Source organism: Cervus canadensis, chromosome 18, assembly GCF_019320065.1.
Source record: "Cervus canadensis isolate Bull #8, Minnesota chromosome 18, ASM1932006v1, whole genome shotgun sequence".
Classification (NCBI taxonomy): Eukaryota; Metazoa; Chordata; class Mammalia; order Artiodactyla; family Cervidae; genus Cervus; species Cervus canadensis.
In genome coordinates this window covers 52572339-52590723 of record NC_057403.1, presented here as the reverse complement: position 1 = coordinate 52590723, position 18385 = coordinate 52572339, and the positions used below count along the sequence as shown (strand labels likewise).

At 50.7% G+C, this 18385-nt stretch overlaps 1 long non-coding RNA gene across 1 annotated transcript in view; it reads right to left on the bottom strand.

Annotated features, from left to right (window-relative positions):
- Positions 1–5361: 5361 nt before the first annotated feature.
- Positions 5362–18385, bottom strand: part of LOC122421361 — a 139341-nt gene continuing 126317 nt past the window's right edge. Inside the window, exon 6 of the long non-coding RNA XR_006263476.1 lies at positions 5362–5528. This is a non-coding gene — a long non-coding RNA (uncharacterized LOC122421361). The remainder of the gene's footprint in view (positions 5529–18385) is intronic.

The window sequence follows — 18385 nt, the reverse complement described above, 5'->3', positions numbered from 1 at the left end:
GCCTCAAGGAGCCCATGAGAAGAAGTTGTTGGTTGGACAACCTTGAGCAAAGAACTCCCTTCTCTGACCTTTATTTTCTTCATCTATAAAACGGAGGAAACAGTGCCCACTTTGCTGCTTTGTGGAGTTATTTTGAGGACTGAATAAACCACTGTCTAGGCATGATGACAGCTAGATGCCCTTGTTCCTCCTTTAACCCTAGAGTGTGATTCAGCAGAGAGGGTAAAGGACATTTCAGGAGAAAGGATGGCCAGGTGGCAGGTGTGTGCACATCATGTGCTGGGTAAGATGCATCAACCCAGTTAGATGGGGATGCCTCACAGCTTCCAAGCCCTGGCATCTCTCACAGCTCCTGGGGCCCCACCTCCTTTCTGGAACAACCAGACTACTCTTTTCATTTGCTTGCTGGACTGCACCGATTGGGGTCAGGCAATGGGTTTCTCTTTAGCATCTTCCTCGATTTAAGGTGAGGACACACTCTTATCTGACTTCCAGAAACATTCAGACTGCAGATGAAGTTGCTTTGTTATCCATAATAGTGATAATAAGTCATGGTGATAATAAGATATCATCATCACCATCACCATCCGACCTTTGGATCTGCTGTGCTAGGAACTTCTACTACTTGGCAGAAAGGAACCTCTGAAGCCCTGAGAGTAACCTGTCCTGAGTTCTGCCTCCTGGCTGCGCTGAGATTGGAAGCAGGCTTCACAGCCGACACCCTCAGCTGTGGGTGCAGCCACACTGACTCCAGAGCTACATCAGCACCACCCACTCTCCATCAGCCCTGAACACTCACTGTTAGTGAACGGGGTGGTGAAGGGAAGCTGGATACAGTGGTCTTTTAGCTGGGCATCTTAAGTCCTCTTAGAAAGAAAGCAGGGAGGTAGTTGGGAGTTAGGACTCCTTGGATATTCAGAACATGACTTTGGTTTGCACTATCGTCATTATGACCCTGCCTTCCCCACAGAAGGCCTGCATGAGCTGGGACCACAGCCCCACCGTCCCTCTGGGGACCATGGTATTAAAGCATGTATCTGGAGGGAAGCGCAGGCATAAGGGGAGAGAGGTTGGGTCTTTTATGAAGGCAAGAAAAATCTCAGTCTTGTAATTCATTCCAAAACTGTGGCCTGAGTTCTTTGTCGTGACTCATGTGATGCCTCCGGAAGCTCAGGTAGGAGGTGTGGGAAAGACAGTTTCCATTCATTAGAACTCCTGGGGGGACCCATTCTCTCTCTAAACTCCCCCAGCGACATGGGTCCTCTAAGATATTTCCTCGAAGGAAATTCTCCATTATGTCCTTGTCGAGAGAATACAGTCCACGTCACTTGAGAGAACATTTAACGAGCCAAGTTCAGTTTTGGGACCCACCAGACTCATCAAGGAAACTCCGTTCTCAGGCCCCCTGGAGAGTCTTTCCAAGTAGATTGTAAAGCAGGGCCAGTGTGGTTCATCAGCTGGAGACGTGGCTGCACCTGACTGTGTTCTTCCCTCTGCAGGTCCCAGACCCCGCGTCCCTGCCGTGTCGCCTCCAGGACACGCAGCGCTCCATGCGTGCCTTTCCAGGTTGTCACAGAGTTGGGTTCAGAGACTGTGCCAAAGGTGGGACCGGAAAAGACAGGAGTCCCAGCCCGGTCATCACTGAGCCCGGCGGGGAGGAAAATGCCACTAGGGCGACTCAGACCCCAGGCACATGCTCATCACCCCCTTCCCACCCCCGGTCTCCTCAACATGGACGCAGAGTGCAAACGTGACGGGAAAGGCTTCCTGTGGTCCCTTGGTGCCCTGGTGTCCGCGGCTCCGCCTCCATTAGCAGGCGGCTCATCAGAAGGGGCTCCCATGGTCACAAGGGTGAAAATGAGAGAAAAACCACTCATCTCTTCCTAGAAACATAGGCTGGCTTCTCCGCCTGGCTGTTCTCTCCACATGCAGGGAGCCGGCCAGGGGACACTGTGGGTGGATGCATTCCCTGAGGGAATACCACCCTTTGGCCTAGGTCATTCATTCACTGATTCTATAAAAATACTGAGCATCTTCTACACACCAGGCACTATCCAGGCAAGGCAGTGTGGCAGGGAGCCAGGCAGACTAAGGCCCTGCCCTCGCAGAGCTCACATCCAGCAGCAAAGTAGAGTGTCGCCGGTGCCAGGGAGGGCAGTGCTCTGGGGAGGTCATTCCCTTGGCTAGGAGCTGTGAGCAGGGCACACGTAGGGACCTCAAGGCCGGTCTGTGCAAACAGCGTCACCATCTTTATCACCAGAGAGAAGTGAGTCTGATGTATGATCCCAAACAGTAGTTCTCCTAGACAGATTTAATGAGCAGGGTTCAGAGTGCTGACCACCAAAACGGTTAAATCCTCCTATGTTCATGATGCAGAAATGTGGTGCATTCTAATCAGCCCCTGACTTTCACTATGGGGCCAGTGGGAGCCAAGGGATTAAGTATGAAATGAAAAGGCCTGGTGTTATTTTTATTACAACATCTCTAGGGATGACAGATCAATTTCATCTCACCAGCTTCCAGCAATTGGTACTGAATCCCAGACATCCTGTGTCAAGAAATGAGATGCAGATTTTTTTGTGAGACTGTCACTGAGGCCTGCCCTGGGCCCAGGAGGAAGGGCAGCCCGTGTGTACGGTGTGTGCCCTGGTCCAGGTCTAGACGGACAGTCCCAACCCTGATGCTAAACCCCCTGCAGATCTCAAAGCATTAGCAGACTTGTCGAAAAAATCTGTCTGTACAATTAACTAAAGTGTGTTGATTAAACAGTACACATCACACAAGCCTGCAGGGAGAGGAAGAGATAGGATGGTGTCAGGTGCTAAAAATATCCCACAGACCCTCCTAATACATCACCATTTTCCAAAGGGTGGAGCCCTGAGCTGATTAGCAACAGGAAGGGGAGTTGGGGTCGCACGTGTGCATGTTCCCTTTCTAGAATCCAGAAGTCAGTTTCCTTGTTTGGGGGAAAGAGTGTTTAAAACAGATAAATCACAAGGAAAAAAGGGAAGAGTTCGATTAATGCTGTCAAGGTTACAAGGCTCACAGAATTAACACTACAGCACTTTGATGTGGAGATGTTCCACGTGCTTTGGGCAGCCTGTCTGCAGTTCCTGACTGGTGCCATCATCACTGTCGTCACCATCACTGTCACCACCATCAACCCCACCATCAACCCCACCGTCACCACCATCGTCATCACCATCATCACCGTTAACAGCATCATCCCACCATAGTCACCACCACGATGGTCATCCCACCACTGCCATCACCATTATCATCATCACGACCATCATGAGCGCCATCATTACCACTATGGTGACCACGGTCAACAAGCAGCCCAGAGTAACTACGAGATACCAGAGCTGCCTGAGCCAGGTTGGTGGGGGCAGACACTGGCAGGGGTGGGGGGGCGGGGAGCCTCCTAAGCGGCGCCATTCTCTCTGGATCCTCTATACACAGTTACAGGTAACCAGGAGTCCAGCATTTTATGCACCAGCTGTAGCGTCACCTCTGTCCCCAGGTTCTACCCAGGGCCTGACCTCAAGAGTCAATTACAGCTGTTTTCATTGTGCTCATCGGCTTCCAGCATCCACCCGGCCCCACTTTCAACAAAGGGTGGATTCCCATGAACTCGCGTCTTTATTGCCAGCTGGTTCCGATTAGAGATGAACCAGTAAGATGAGGGGTAATACAGTCGCAGCGTGTTCCTAAATGTAGCACTTTTCCATGTGTTTTGATTTACCGGGTGACCAATAAAACCCAGGCCTTCAACAAGGTGGATTCCATACCTCACATGTTTTGCTTATTTTGGTAAATGCAGCTTTTCAGAGATTGAAAAAAGATGGGGGGTGATGACTTAGGTTGATAATATCTCTTGGAGTGTGTGCGTGTGTGTGTGTATAACAGCTTGGATAAGTGTGGGAGTGTGTGTGTGAGTATGTGAGTGCTTGTGTGTGAGTGTGCATGATGGACTAGTCAGAAGCTGGGTCTGTCTGGCAGGGTATTAGGCCTTGATTTCAGAACATCTAATATGTCTATGCAATATTGTTAGCACCCTTGGTGACAAGGACTACGAATCTAAGAAATAAATAACAGGGATGTTTCCTCCCTCATTTTGTTAACAGGGCTCTTTCTTCCAAAACATCTACCTTTTGCCTGCTGGTCAGCCCCCTCTGAAGGCAGCTGTGACTCAGCAATTTTCCTCACCCCCGCGCTGGATGGAATTGTGGACCGTGGGGGCAGCGTGATTTTATCTGAAGCAGAGAAAGCCCCACATAGTAGTTTCTGGCCTGGGAGATGCTCTGTAGGGCTGCAGTTGGAATGAAGGACAGTGTCTTAAACACAGAGATGGCTTGGGGAAATGAGCACCAGGATGGTTTGGGTACCATTCACAAGACCCTCCCTCAGTCTAGAACAGGAGCCAGTGACGGGAGGGAAGTCCTAACCCACACTGCTCCGAGAGGCCCTCACTTCCTACACCTGCGCTTTGCTCCATGGGGGCGGCCTGTGTGTTGAGACGACACTGTTCATGAAGACCCTGCAGCCCAGCATGGCACGCAGTGGTGCTCCATATATGTTTGAGCACCAGATGCAAGATCAGAGAGGGTGAGGAGAGGTTATCTGAGGGAGGTGGATTTGAGTCTAGTACTGTGGATTCTGTTCAGAAGGAGGGAGAAAAGAGGTTTTAAATGAGACCTGGGACCTGAATGTTGGGATCACAAAACCAGAAGGGGACTTAGAGACTACCCAGCCTGGTCCCCTGCAATGCATGGAACACTGTGCCTTTAAGAATGGGAGCATTTTACACTATAACCTACCATTTCTTTCATTCAGAAACAAAACTACAATGACAAATCCCTGCCCTCATGGGGTTTACACTCCAGGTGGGAAAACAGAAAATCAACAGGTAAACAAGCAGGAAAAGCAGGTGATGAAACAGAGTGCCACGCGGGGCAATCGGGGAAGGTGTCTCCAGAAGTTCCTGATGAAGTCAAACCTCAGGGAAGAGGCAGAATGAGCGTTCCGGCAACAGTGAGGGCACTCGTGACGCACAGGGGCACCCACGTGAGCGCCACTACCCAGGGAATGGGGAGCATTCAACGTGTCAGCCCCAAGAGTCAGCTTATCTGAAACCTGCACCCCAAAGTATGCTCAGGCCTCTAGGTGTGAAAATAGTCATGGCCACGGCAGACGTGGGTCTTTGGTTGGTTTGACCAAAGACCCACCGTTATCCATTAAAACTTAATAATGCAGGGTTTGTTTGTTTTTTCCCCTCTATTTCCCTTGAACTTAGCAAGTTTTTCTGGCATTCAAAGAAGGAAAAACAATCCAGGACAAATATTCCTTACTTGTATCTTTGCAAAAGACAATGTACAGAGGAAACGTCCAGTTGCTTCCTCTTCCAGGGGTCACCACAGAGGCTGAAGTCCATCTCTCATCCGATCACAGCGTCCCTGGCTCGTGGAGCTGCGTCGTCACTCTCAGGAGGAGAGTGGAAATAAGCTCAGTCTTCCCATTGGGCCAACCTGTGTGAAGAGGGCACTTTATTGTTTTCAAGTAGTTCAAAGGTGGTGGAAAAAAATCCCTATAAAAACAGGCAGGAGTTTATTAAAACTCTAATGAGCATAAAGTTGCAGACACAGCGATTCAGTAATGGGCATGGGTTCCTGAGTTAATATTTTTCCGTTTCCATATAGAGAGATGTTGCCGGGTGGAAGCACCAAGCTGACGGAGCCAGCCCAAGTTCTCCTGTGCAAGCCCTGCCTTACGCTCCCCACCAAAGGGGACCACAATCCGGAGGAGGTCTCTGTGTTATGTCTACCGTAGGAGTGCTTCAGTTTCCACCAACACTAGTAGGATCATCTTTACACAAAGAGCTGGGGGTGGGGCTGGTCAGCTTCCTGCTTGGTAGCTAATATTTAACACCAGCCTGCTATGGACAGGCTGGAGAAGATTCTGCCTGGAGAGATTCATGCTAGGGGAGCAGGAAACCATCTCTGGGGAAGGTGGCACCTTGTTGGTGCCTTGTCACTGGTACTGTTCTACTTTTTAATTACAAACGTTGAGCTATTTCAAATCCTAAAAGATGATGCTGTCAAAGTGCTGCACTCGATATGTCAGCAAATTTGGAAAACTCAGCAGTGGTCACAGGACTAGAAAAGGTCAGTTTTCATTCCAACCCCAAAGAAAAGAAATGCCAGAGAATGTTCAAACTACCCCACAATTGCACTCATCTCACATGCTAGCAAAGTAATGTTCAAGATTCTCCAAGCTAGGCTTCAACAGTATGTGAACTAAGAACTTCCAGATGTTCAAGCTGGATTTAGAAAAGGCAGGGGAAGGAACCAGAAGTTCCTAACCAGGAATGACTTTTCTGGTTAAAAGAGGAACCAGAGACCAAATTGCCAACATCCACTGGATCACAGAAAAAGCAAGAAAATTCCATAAAAACATCTTCTTCTGCTTCACTGACTACGCTAAAGACTCTGACTGTGTGGATTACAACAAACTGTGGAAAATTCTTAAAGAGATGGGAATACCAGACCACCTTACCTGCCTCCTGAGAAACCTGTATGCAGGTCAAGAAGCAAGTTATAAACAGACATGGAACAATGGACTGGTTCCAAATTGGGAAAGGAGTATGTCAAGGCTCTATATTTCCACCCTGTTTATTTAACTTATAAGAAGAGTACCTCATATGAAATGCTGGGCTGGATGAAGCACAAACTGGAATCAAGATTGCTGGAAGACACATCAATAATCTCAGCTATGCAGATGATACCACCCTTATGGAAGAAAGCGAAGAAGAACTAAAGAGCCTGTTGATGAAAGTGAAAGAGGAGAGTGAAAAAGCTGGCTTAAAACTCAACATTCAAAAAATGAACATCATGGCATCTAGTCCCATCACTTCATGGCAAATAGATGCGGAAACAATGGAAATAGTGACAGACTTTGTTCTCTTGGGCTCCAAAATCACTGCAGACAGTGACTGCAGCCATGAAATTAAAAGATGCCCGCTCCTTGGAAGAAAAGCTATGACAAACCTAGACAACATATTTAAAAGCAGAGACATCACTTTGCCAACAAAGGTCCGTCTAGTCAAAACTATGGTTTTCCAGTAGTCATGTACAGATGTTAGAGTTGGACCATAAAGAAAGATGAGTGCCAAAGGATTGATGCTTTTGAACTGTGGTGTTGGAGAAGACTCTTGAGAGTCCCTTGGGCTGCAAGGAGATCAAACCAATCAATCCTAAAGGAACTCAATCCTGAATTGGAAAGACTGATGCTGAAACTGAAGTTCCGATATTTTGGCCACCTGATGCAAAGAGCTGACTCGTTAGAAAAGCTCCTGATGCTGGGAAAAACTGAAGGCAGGAGGAGAAAGGGATGACAGAAGATGAGATGGTTGAGTGGTATCACTGACTCAACAGACATGAGTTTGAGCAAGCTCTAGGCGTTGGTAAAGAACAGAGAAGCCTGGCATGCTGCAGTCCTCGGGGTTGCAAAGAGTTGGACATGACAGAGACTGAACAACAACAAAAATTCCCTTTTGAAAGCTTAGAAAATACAGATGAGCAAGAAGAAGATCAGAAACCACTAAAATGACAGTGATCATATACTTCATAACTGGGGCATTGCGAACAATGACACTTGGGGAAACCAGGCACAAACTAGGGACCTGCAGGCAGCCTACTTCTAATGCTGCTCCCAGGGGTGACCCCTGCTAACATTCTGGAGTATGTGCTTCTGCAGCCCTGGCAATGGTGGGTCAAGAAGAAGCATTCTGCCAACTTGTGAATTCTTGAGAACTATCCAGTCAAGCAACTGCCTTTATGTCGCCTTCCTCACAGTACCAGTACAGAGAATGTTCAGAAAGGAGTCAAGTGCATGGGTATATTAAGTGTGTGGACATGTATGCCTGTGACTTACTGGGGTGATAGCCAAAAAAACCTGCAATATACTCACATTTCAGATCTATGCTCAGCAGTCGAGCTTGCATCCCACTGGATGGCCACTGTCTAATACCAACCAGAGGATGGGTTCCTGACACTTGTTTTCACTGCTTTCATCATATGAGGTTTGTAACTACCAGTAATAATGATGATGATGGTGGTGGTGACGGTGATGATGGTGATAATGTTTCAATGGTGATGATGGTGATAATATTTCGATGGTTATGACGTTGGGGATGATGGTGGGGATGGTGACAGTGATGGTGATGAGGTGATAGTGATGATGACTATGGTGATGATGGTGGGGATGATGGTGATGATGATGATGGTAATGATGGCGATAGTGATGGTGATGATAATGATATGATGATGGTGGTGGTGATGGTGATGACTAACACTTATATGGATGGATGTCACAGGTGCCACGCCCTGGTCTGAGCCCTCTGCATACATTAACCTCTTTAGTTCTCATAATTATGCTGTGAATGAGGAATTATAATTACCTCCATTTCACAGATGAGGAAATTAAGACCTAAAGAGTGAAGTCCCTTGTTCAATCTCAAGAGTGACATTTTAGAAAAACTCATTGAGAGTAGTGGTACAGAGGAGTTAAAAGAGTTTTGTTTCTTTGGATGAAGTAAATATAACTATAAAACCTTGTTTTTTAGCTCATTTGGAAACTGAAGGTTAGCAGGGTCTCTTTGCTCTTTCTTTTCTTTCTTCCCTTTTTAGGTATTTATTTTTAAACATATGAGCCTCTGTTTCACTGACAGTCTGTGAAAAATATTTGTCCCTTTCGAGGTGTTTATTCACCCTGGAAAACTGGCTGCCATCCAAATACTTTGTTTTCCAGCTATCAGTATAAACTAAGGATTCACATTCTCAGAACAGTTAGGTATTGTTCACTTGTTGAAAACACTTTAAACCTCATGCTGTTTACTTCATTGCTTTTACCTTGTTTATTGTACCAAAAAACAGCACAAACACAAAATGGAAAACAGACAAGACAGACGGAATGTGTTTAGGATATTTCATAGGTCCTCGACAGCGTCCACTGATGGGGAAGTGAAGGGGAGACAGTGAGGAAAAGACCCACTGCAGTCAGCACAGAGCACAGGGCATCTGAGAAATCAGGGTGTCCCCGGGGGATGCCGGTGTCCACTTGGAGCAGCAGCCACGAGTCTTGACTAGATCCTTCTCAAACCTTCACGGTCCTTCCGGGCTGGGGGTCCTGCTAGGTGTCCAGGGTAAACTAGGGGGAAAGCTGAAAGCCAGGGACCAGAGGAACTTCCGTCTCAGGCAGGGAATGAGCAGACAATAACTCAGCAGTTACACATCGTGGGGAACATTCTATGATGGGCAACGGCAGAGACCACTCTGTTGTATTAATATTTTCTTCTTCCGAGCAACAAGAGGGATTTGTATGTTCCTCTCTCCCCCTGCCATGTAGGCTGAGCCCAGGTGGCTAGTTCTGGCCAGTGGACCATGAGCAGTGATCTCTGGCACTCTGGGTCAGGACTGAGTTCCCGACACTGCTGGCTGAGCCCAGGGTGCAGCCACCATCCTCCTGGGACCCTAACTGGCAATCTAGACAGGGCCCCAAGGAACCTCTCTGAATGCCAGTGAGAGGTAAACCTTCACTGTGTGACATCACCAAGGTTCTGGGGTTAAGATGTCACTGACCCATCTTGCTGATACAGAGGGGAGACCCCTCAGTGCCCTGGGGCGTGGGGGAGTCCTACTGATACAGAGGGGCGACCCTGCAGTGCCCTGGGGTGTGGGGGAGGGTGGTGGGCAGAGACGGGGGTCAGTAGGCCGTCCTCGAGCACCTGAGGGGTAAACTGAGCCCAGAAGGAGCTGGGTGACAAATGGAGGGAGAGCATTCTGGCAGAGGATGCGGCAGCCTGCGGAAACGCCGACAGGAGAGAACTTGGTGCATCCAGGGAGACGCGGACGGTCCAATAGGAAGGGCGAGGAGGCGCAGGTGTGGCTCACGGTCGGTGGGGCTGCCCTGCGACCTTGAAGACCGTCCTGAGGTTGTGGTCTTGGCTCAGGCTGCCAGGACCAAGGACTGCAGACTGAGGGCGTCTCGCAGTTCTGGAGGTTAGGTCCTGGGGAGGTCTCTTGTCCTGGTTGACAGACAGTGGCCTCCTTTCTGTGTCCTCTTCCTCTTCTCTCAGGTCACTGACCCCATCATGAGGGCCTTGGCCTCTTACTGTGGAATTGCTGGCAAATCCCAGCACCGTGGGGGTCAAGGCTTCAACAGACAGAGGTGCATGGGACGGGGCGAGGTGGGGGGCGACACAATCACAGGGCGCTGTAAAGACGGCAAGGGTCATGAAGACGCTCTGGGCAGGGGGGACACAGTCACGCCGCACGGCAGCCCGTGTGGCCTGGGCCCTGGGGAGGGACAGACCGGAGGGAGGGGAGGCCCCGTGCGCGCCTTCTCTCACCCACTCACACATCACTCCGCGGATACGCACTGAGGACCCACTGCCTGCCAGGCACCGTGCTGGTCACTGAGGATGCTGCAGGGAGCAGACAGACCCAGAGCCCTGTCCTCGTGGAGCTCTCAGGCAGAGACGCACGTGGCGCTGGGGACATGGGTGGGGGCTCTGGGTTCTCTTCCGCGTGTGGGTCGTGTGTCCACAAAGTGCTCAGCACACTCAGGCAGTCCGTATTCCAGACGAAGCTCTGGCAGTGCCCCCAGGGCGAGTCCCCTGGGGGGTGGGGGGCAGAATAGGACCACCTCCCCTGCCACCAGCCCTCCGACTTATTAACTGGTTTGTCCTTGTAATAATATACTTTAAGAAAAAAAGTACATAAACAACACAAATAATTATATTGTTTATGATGAAGGTGAGTAAAAAGGTAAAGAGGAAGGTGTCAATTCCAAGTCGATTCCAAGAAATGTTCATCAAAAGAGTGATGGAAGGGACTTCCCTGGTGGTCAAGTGGTTACGAATCCACCTGCCAATGCAGGGGACGCAGGTTCGACTCCTGGTCTGGCAAGATCCCACATGCCGTGGAATGGCTAAGCCTGTGCACCCTCTGGGGTGCCCATGTTCCCCAACAAGAGGAGCCACCACAAGAAGAAGCCCGCACACCACAACTAGAGAGCAGCCCCCACTCACCGCAACCAGAGAAAAGCCTGTGCAGCAAAAAAGACCCAACACAACCAAAAATAAATAAATAAATAAATGAAATTATTGAAAAATAGAGATAAGTCAGCTGACTTCTGCTCTGACATCTCCAGCCATCAGTTTCATGAAGATAAAGCATGATTTAATTAAAGAAAGAAAGAAAGAAAGGAATCCTGGAAGACATGACAGGAGGGTTAGTCCCCGTGCAGTCGGGAGGGAGGTGGCGCCAGGCGTGTAGGAGGGAAGGGCCACTGCCAGCTCCCTGGTGCCAACCTTCCTAGGTCCCTTGAAACTAGGACAAAGCTTCTCAACCACCAGATGCCCTATGCACTCAGTGGCACAGTGACTGCTTATCATCCAGATCAAAGTCAATTTCAAAACATCCTGCAGAGCGTCTGAGTGAGGGAAAAAAGAAAAGAAAAATAAAATGGGGAGATGCAGGCTGCCCCATGGGCTGGTTCTCAGACACACAGACAGAAGCAGGTAATGGGCATCCCCTGGGAACTTGGAAGCCTTGGTGACAGGCGTGTAGTCTGCCCTGGGCACCAAGATCCAAGGTGCCCAGGGAGGGCAGTTTCTGGGACCCACTTCTCACCGCCACAGGGACCCGCCAGTGCCCTGCGTGCAGGGTGTGGACATGGCCCCTGCCCCCGCTCGCACCCCATCTGGGCACCATGCCCGTGGATGGCATGGAGGTCATCAACTCTCAGCGTTTATTTTTGGCTTTTTCCACTGCACATGCAGTCAGCTATCGGGCCAGACACGTTTTGCTTTGTTAATTTGTCCTGGTCTATGACTGCAGCCTTGAGATGGGATCTAAGGGTGGGCTCTATCTGCATTGACACAGGAGTGCCAACTGTGTCTCTTTGATGACAACATAAAAACAGTTTGCTAAAAAAGGGGAGAGCAAAGCGCATGCAAAGCAAAAGTGGGCCCCCCCCCTCCCAGGCCACGGAAGGTCCCGGGGAGGCGGCCCCTGAGCCACATCTGCAGGAGATGGAGGGACGTCTCGTCTTCCCTCTCTCCACGAGATGCGTGGTGGGTGGCAGATGGCCGAGTCCCCGCTGCGTGGGCTGGAGAAGCGCAGCTCCCTGGAGGCCCACAGCACACTCGGCAGCCCACCGTCCTGGAGGGCTCCTGCCTCATCAGCCACGTCGGCCCCGTGAAACTCACTCAGCAGAAGCTGCTGCCACCTTGCACGTGCTTGTGTGTTCTGGGGACATAATGGTGGATGGGTGAACCCACCCTGTCCCCATAGAGCGGCCCACAGATGGTCTCGGAGCAAGAGTGGTCTTGCCTATCCCCCATGCTATCCTGGTTCCCTCCCTGCCCTCCAGCTTCCCTCCAAGGCTGCCGTGTCCACGCCTGACCCTGAAATAGCAGGGATCCCCAGAGGCCGGCTGGCCCACTTCCTGCTCCACGGCTGGACCAGGCCTCCTCATCCATCCCAGGATCCCCTCAAGCATCTGTCTGAGCCCAGCAGGGCTCAGCCCTCTCCCTGACCTCCTTCCAGCCGTGTCCCCTAGGATCCATCCTGCCCACCTGTCTAGCACTGGGCAGCCTTGCATGGGGTGGGGGACACTCTCTCCACCTGCAAATCCAAGCTGACCCTCAGCCCAGGCCATGGTCACTGCAGGGCTGGACCCACCTGGCCCACCGGGCCCGTGTCCCCGTCCTCTATCGGAGTCCGGTAACAGGAATGGTCCTAGAAAACCCAAGTAGATCTGGACACAAGAATTCCAGCCTTCTTGACCTATGAGCCTCTGGAGGCGCTGCCTCCCCTGCACCTCTGGTCTGCACTCACACTTTTTTGGGCTCCAAAATCACGCAGATGGTGACTGCAACCATGAAATTAAAAGGCGCTTGCTCCTTGGAAGAAAAGTTATGACCAAACTAGATGGCATATTAAAAAGCAGAGACATAACTTTGCCAACAAAGGTCCGTCTAGTCAAGGCTATGGTTTTTCCAGTGGTCATGTATGGATGTGAGAGTTGGACCATAAAGAAAGCTGAGTGCCAAACAATTGATGCTTTTGAACTGTGGTGTTGGAGAAGACTTGAGAGTCCCTTGGACTGCAAGGAGATCCAACCAGTTCATCCTAAAGGAAATCAGTCCTGAATATTCATTGGAAGGACTGATGCTGAAGCTGAAACTCCAATACTTTGGCCACCTGATGCGAAGAACTGACTCATTGGGAAAGACCCTGATGCTGGGAAAGACTGAAGGCAGGAGGAGAAGGTGACAACAGAGAATGAGATGGTTGGATGGCACCACCAAGTCAATGGACATGAGTTTGAGTAAACTCTGCGAGTTGGTGATGGACAGAGAATTCATGGCCTCAAGGCCCAGCACACAAGTCCTGGAGGTGAGGGCCTTGCTCTTACACACGCACACACCCTTACACACACTAAACCTCTTATGCACGCTCACCCCCTTACAGCCAGACTCTCATACACTCACACTCATACACTCACATGCTCACAAAAGCAGACAACAAAGGCTACTGTCTCTCCCTGTGATGGGTTTTCCCCTAATTCCCTAGAACATTCCCATTTATTTCCTGTCCTTGGGAAAGGGAAATTTCTAAATCCTTTTGGGGTTTCTCATTAAGTCCTGACAAATGAGGGCGCGAGAAGAACTTGAAGCCCACCATATCACCAAATATGGGATAAAAATGTGCCCCCTCCCCTCCCTAGGCTCCCCAAGGCATGACCGCAGGCTACCTTCACCCGGGAGGGCTGTTCCTCCCTCCTCTCTTCCCTAGCTCCCAGCAAACGCTAAACTGGCCGGGTGGCCACACAGCCGGTGAAACCCAGGATGCAAAAGGTTGCCCTTCAAAAACAATGTGGGGCTTTCTCTAAAGCCGCCTGACCCGTCCCTGTGCCCCGGCCTCTGTCCTGATTGACGGGGCCCCTGGGACCCGTGGGGTGAGGCCCCTGTCGGGCTGCGGCCTTTTCTGGGGGTTAGAGGCCCCCAGCAGATTGTCAGCATGGTCCCGTGGGGACTCATCTTTCAGGTTCTCCTGTCAAGGGTTCCTGCCTCCTACTTGGATGCAGCAGAGGGGCCGACGGACAAGGGGGGCTTGTCCATCATGTGGCCCCCTCTGTCCTTCTGTCGAGCACGCGGACCACCCCCAGGAGTGCCCTCGTCTTCATCCTCAGGTTCCCAGTGGTGGAGACAGGCTGCGAGCCGTGGGTGGGACGTTGGCTGTGGCTCCCGACCCTGAGCCGTGACTGTCATCACAGATCTCCGTGAAAAATGAGCCCACAATTGTAGCCTCAAATTTCCCCGCAGCTGCTCCCCTTTCTGAACAGGCGCCCCCTGAGCGGCCTGAAGGCACGGGCTCAGCACACGGCAGGGGAGTTGCCGTGGAGCTCCCCCCGGGCACCACAGTCAGGCTGGAGGGGCGCCTGGTGCCACCCTCCACGTGGGGACACTGAGGCCCCTGAGGAGCCCCGTTTCCCCTAGAGACACTAAATCATGGCTACAGAGGAACTAAAGAGCCTCTGGATGAGGGGGAAAGAGGAGTGTGAAAAGTTGGCTTAAAACTCAACTTTAAAAAAACGAAGATCACGGCATCCGGTCCCATCACTTCATGGCAAATAGATGGGGAAACAATGGAAATAGTGACAGACTTTGATCTCTTGGGCTCCAAAATCACTGCAGACAGTGACTGCAGCCATGAAATTAAAAGATGCCCGCTCCTTGGAAGAAAAGCTATGACAAACCTAGACAACATATTTAAAAGCAGAGACATCAATTTGCCGACAAAGGTCCATATAGTCAGAGCTATAGTTTTTCCAGTAGTCATGTACAGATGTGAGAGTTAGACCATAAAGAAGGCTGAGCATTGAAGAATTGATGCTTTTGACTTGTGCTTGAGAAGACTCTTGAGAGTCCCCTAGACAGCAAGGAGATCAAGCCAGTCAATCCTAAAGGAAACCAACTCTGAATATTCTTTGGAATGACTGATGCTGAAGTTGAAGCTCCAATACTTTGTCCACCTGATGTGAAGAGCTGACTCATTGGAAAAGATCCCAATGCTGGGAAAGATTGAGGAGGAGAAGGAGGTGAAGAGACTGAGATGGTTGGATGGCATCACCGACTCAATGGACTTGAGTTTGAGCAAACTCCAGGAGATGGTGATGGACAGGGAGGCCTGGTGCGCTGCCATCCATGGGGTCACAGAGTTGGACATGAGTGAGCAACTGAACAATAAAAGAGTTGGACACACCCATGAAAAGGTTGGAAAGCTGCAAACTCAGAGGCACTCACGCTTCTGTCCCCACTCCAGGCCCACTGGCTTTCTCCTCGTCCTCAGACGCGTGAGACCCGTCTGCCACAGCACCCCTGCACGTGCTAGGCCACCTCTTAAGAGTGTGGCTGGCCCATCCCGTTCACCCAGGTCTCTGCCAAGTGTCACTGCTCAGAGAGGCCTGCCCTGTCCACCCTGCCCACTGCCCTGCCCTGCCTCCTCACTCGCTGGGTCTCCCTAGAGTGCTTGCCCCGCCAGCATTAACAAAAAGGCCTGTTAATGGGTCTGTGGGGCCTTCCCTCTGCTAGGCTGCAGGCTTATGGGAGGTAGGAATGTCCATGTATTTTGTCCAGGGCCTAGAGCAGTGCCCTGCACACGGCAGGAACTCAGTAAGAATCGGACCAAAGAGTGGCCCAAGGAAGGGGACGAGTGACCTGAGGGTGAGCTTCTCCCACTCATGGCCACTCCCTGTGACCACCCTGTCACCCCGGTGCCCCCACCCCTGCCTCTGAAACATCTGTACAGCATGTCGACCCCCAAGTCAATGGACCTGAATTTGAGCAAACTCTGGGAGATAGTGGAGGGCAGGGAAGCCTGGTGTGCTGCAGTCCATGGGGTCGCAAAGAGCCCACAACTTAGCGACTGAACAACAGTCGTGAAAATGTCCCCAAGAAGCAGGGGAGATGGTCACTGAAGCAAACACACGGGAGGAGTGGGGGTCTCTGTGTTGGGTGTGCTTCACCGCAACAGGGCAGCACCAAGGCCTGTCCAGGCTCCGGGGAGGCTTCCTGGGGGTGACCACACCGTCTCCTGAAGCTCCTTTGTTCTGTCTTTTGGCAAATCTTTTATGAGCCGGCTTGGACCCTGAGAAACACTTTCAGGACTTTACCTAAAGGAAAATGTCTAAGGAAGGCCCCCGGGGCTTCCCCCATGTGTCCTGGTCAGCTGTCAAGACTGAAGGGGACACTCTGCCAAGTGACTGTGGGCTTCAGGCTAAACCAGATCTCGAGGTGACCGAGAAGCACCCCTGAGGTCACCCCAATGTGACCAGAACCCCTAGATCCATGCCCAAAGTGGAAGCTCGGAGTACAAGAACTAGCTAACAACACACAGCTATTTGGTTACTCTTTATGGACATTTGGACAGCGTTTTAGGCAGTTTTACGGGCAAATGCTATTCCGAGCGATCCCAAATTCCCAAACTGCTCAGGAAACATCTGCAGGGAGGACACCTGGAGTTTTACATGCAGCCCTTTGGCTTGTTCTCAGATGTAAACCTGAACCTGAACGGAATCTGGACCTGAACCTGAGAGTCCGCAAGATGAGGCCCTCGGAAGGGGTGGCCGGTGGCACGGAGGTGGTGTCATGGGTCCCCGGTGCTCATCAGAGACTCCAGCCTTCTGTGGGGCGGGCGGAGACCGTGCCCAACTCTCTCCCCCTTAATTTGGGCCCGTTTGTGCCAGGTGAGCCCAGACCACCATCACCTCCCTCCAGGTCTGTGGCCCCTGCAAGGCACAGTGGAAAGGTTGTTCTCAGACCCGCCTAAGGCTTTTCGGGGACTACAGTTGTGGAGTGGGGTGATTGGGCTCGTCAGCAGGACTCCCCAGGCTGGCCCCTGCCCACCTGCCCTCGTCACACCTGCTCACGTGTTCCCAGGTCAGAAACTCTGACTAGTAGACAGTTCACAGTTTGTGAGCAGACAGTTTTACGTAAATTCACAAACAGCTGAGTGAACGAGTGATGGCATCTGTCCAGGGCAGTGGGTGAATGTGCTAAAGTGAAAGCCGGCTGGTCACAGGCCAGCACCCTGGCCTTCTGTCCTGGCATTTCAGGACACGTCTGCAGACACTGACCAAGACAGGTCCCCATCACCCCCATCTCCACTCCCTTTTCATTGACGCATCTCCTTTCAGCCTTCTCCCTTCTGTACACACACTATTTATGATTGCACCTGAACATGTGCTTTTCTGCATTTTTACATTAATATTTCATCGTTTACATGTTCCCAAGTTTCTACAGGCTCTTCATTTAGCTGTTAAATAGCCTACTGTATTCTATTGTTTCAGAATCGGATAAGCATGTTCTTTACCACAGAAGCTGCTACCCAATTTTGTAAATCAAGTTTCCTTGGAACGCGGTCATACTCACTCGTCTATGTGTGGCCTGTGGCCATTTTTGTGCCACCCTGGCAGAACTGAGGAGCTATGGCAGACATCGTAAGCGTGTGGCCTGCAAAGCCAAAAATATTCACTATCTGGCCCTTTAAGAAAAAGCGCCCCCAACCCCTGTTCTAGGATATTTAGATATTTTCCAGATATTGGCACTTAGATAACCATGCAGACAACATTCTTGAACATTTGAGTTTAAAATTCTGATGCTACTTCCCTGTGGTATAAAATATCACTGATGGAATTGGTAGACTAGAGGGAACGAACATTCCTTGCAATGCTTGGTATTTCCCTGCCTTTACCCTCATGTTGTGCAGAAGTCAGTGAACGCTCTAGTTTCACTGCAATCAAATAAGCACTGAATGTCAGTGTGTAGAATGTTAGGGGTTAACGTGGGAAGCACAGAGCTGATACTTGAGGGCTTCTTTAATTTCATTACGGTGAATATTTAGTAACCAGATTTATATTTTGGGGATGTTTTTTACTTTCCCACAAGTCCAATGATGAAGTTATGCTTTAACGAGATCCCCGAACACCTTGGCTTACTGTGAAAATCCTCTTCTAGGGAAAAGGGATTCCTGGGAAGAGGAAAGGGGTTATTGTTCTAAGGGAACTGAATTTCCGTGGGGATCTCAGTGTCAGAGGGGAGCTTCTCCCTGGCGTGGGTTAGCTTGTGGGGGAAAACTGCCGAGATTAGCGTCTAGGAGCCAGCTGCTTTGGAAGTGTGGGGTTTCCCCCTCGCCTGTTGATTGTAACCCCCAGGGAAACTCATAAAGAAATTAACGCAGCTCTGACCAAACCCCACCCCTGCCCTGCTGCAGCCTTCAGGTTGGGGCCCAGGGTTCCCAGAGAGCCCCGCTGGTTG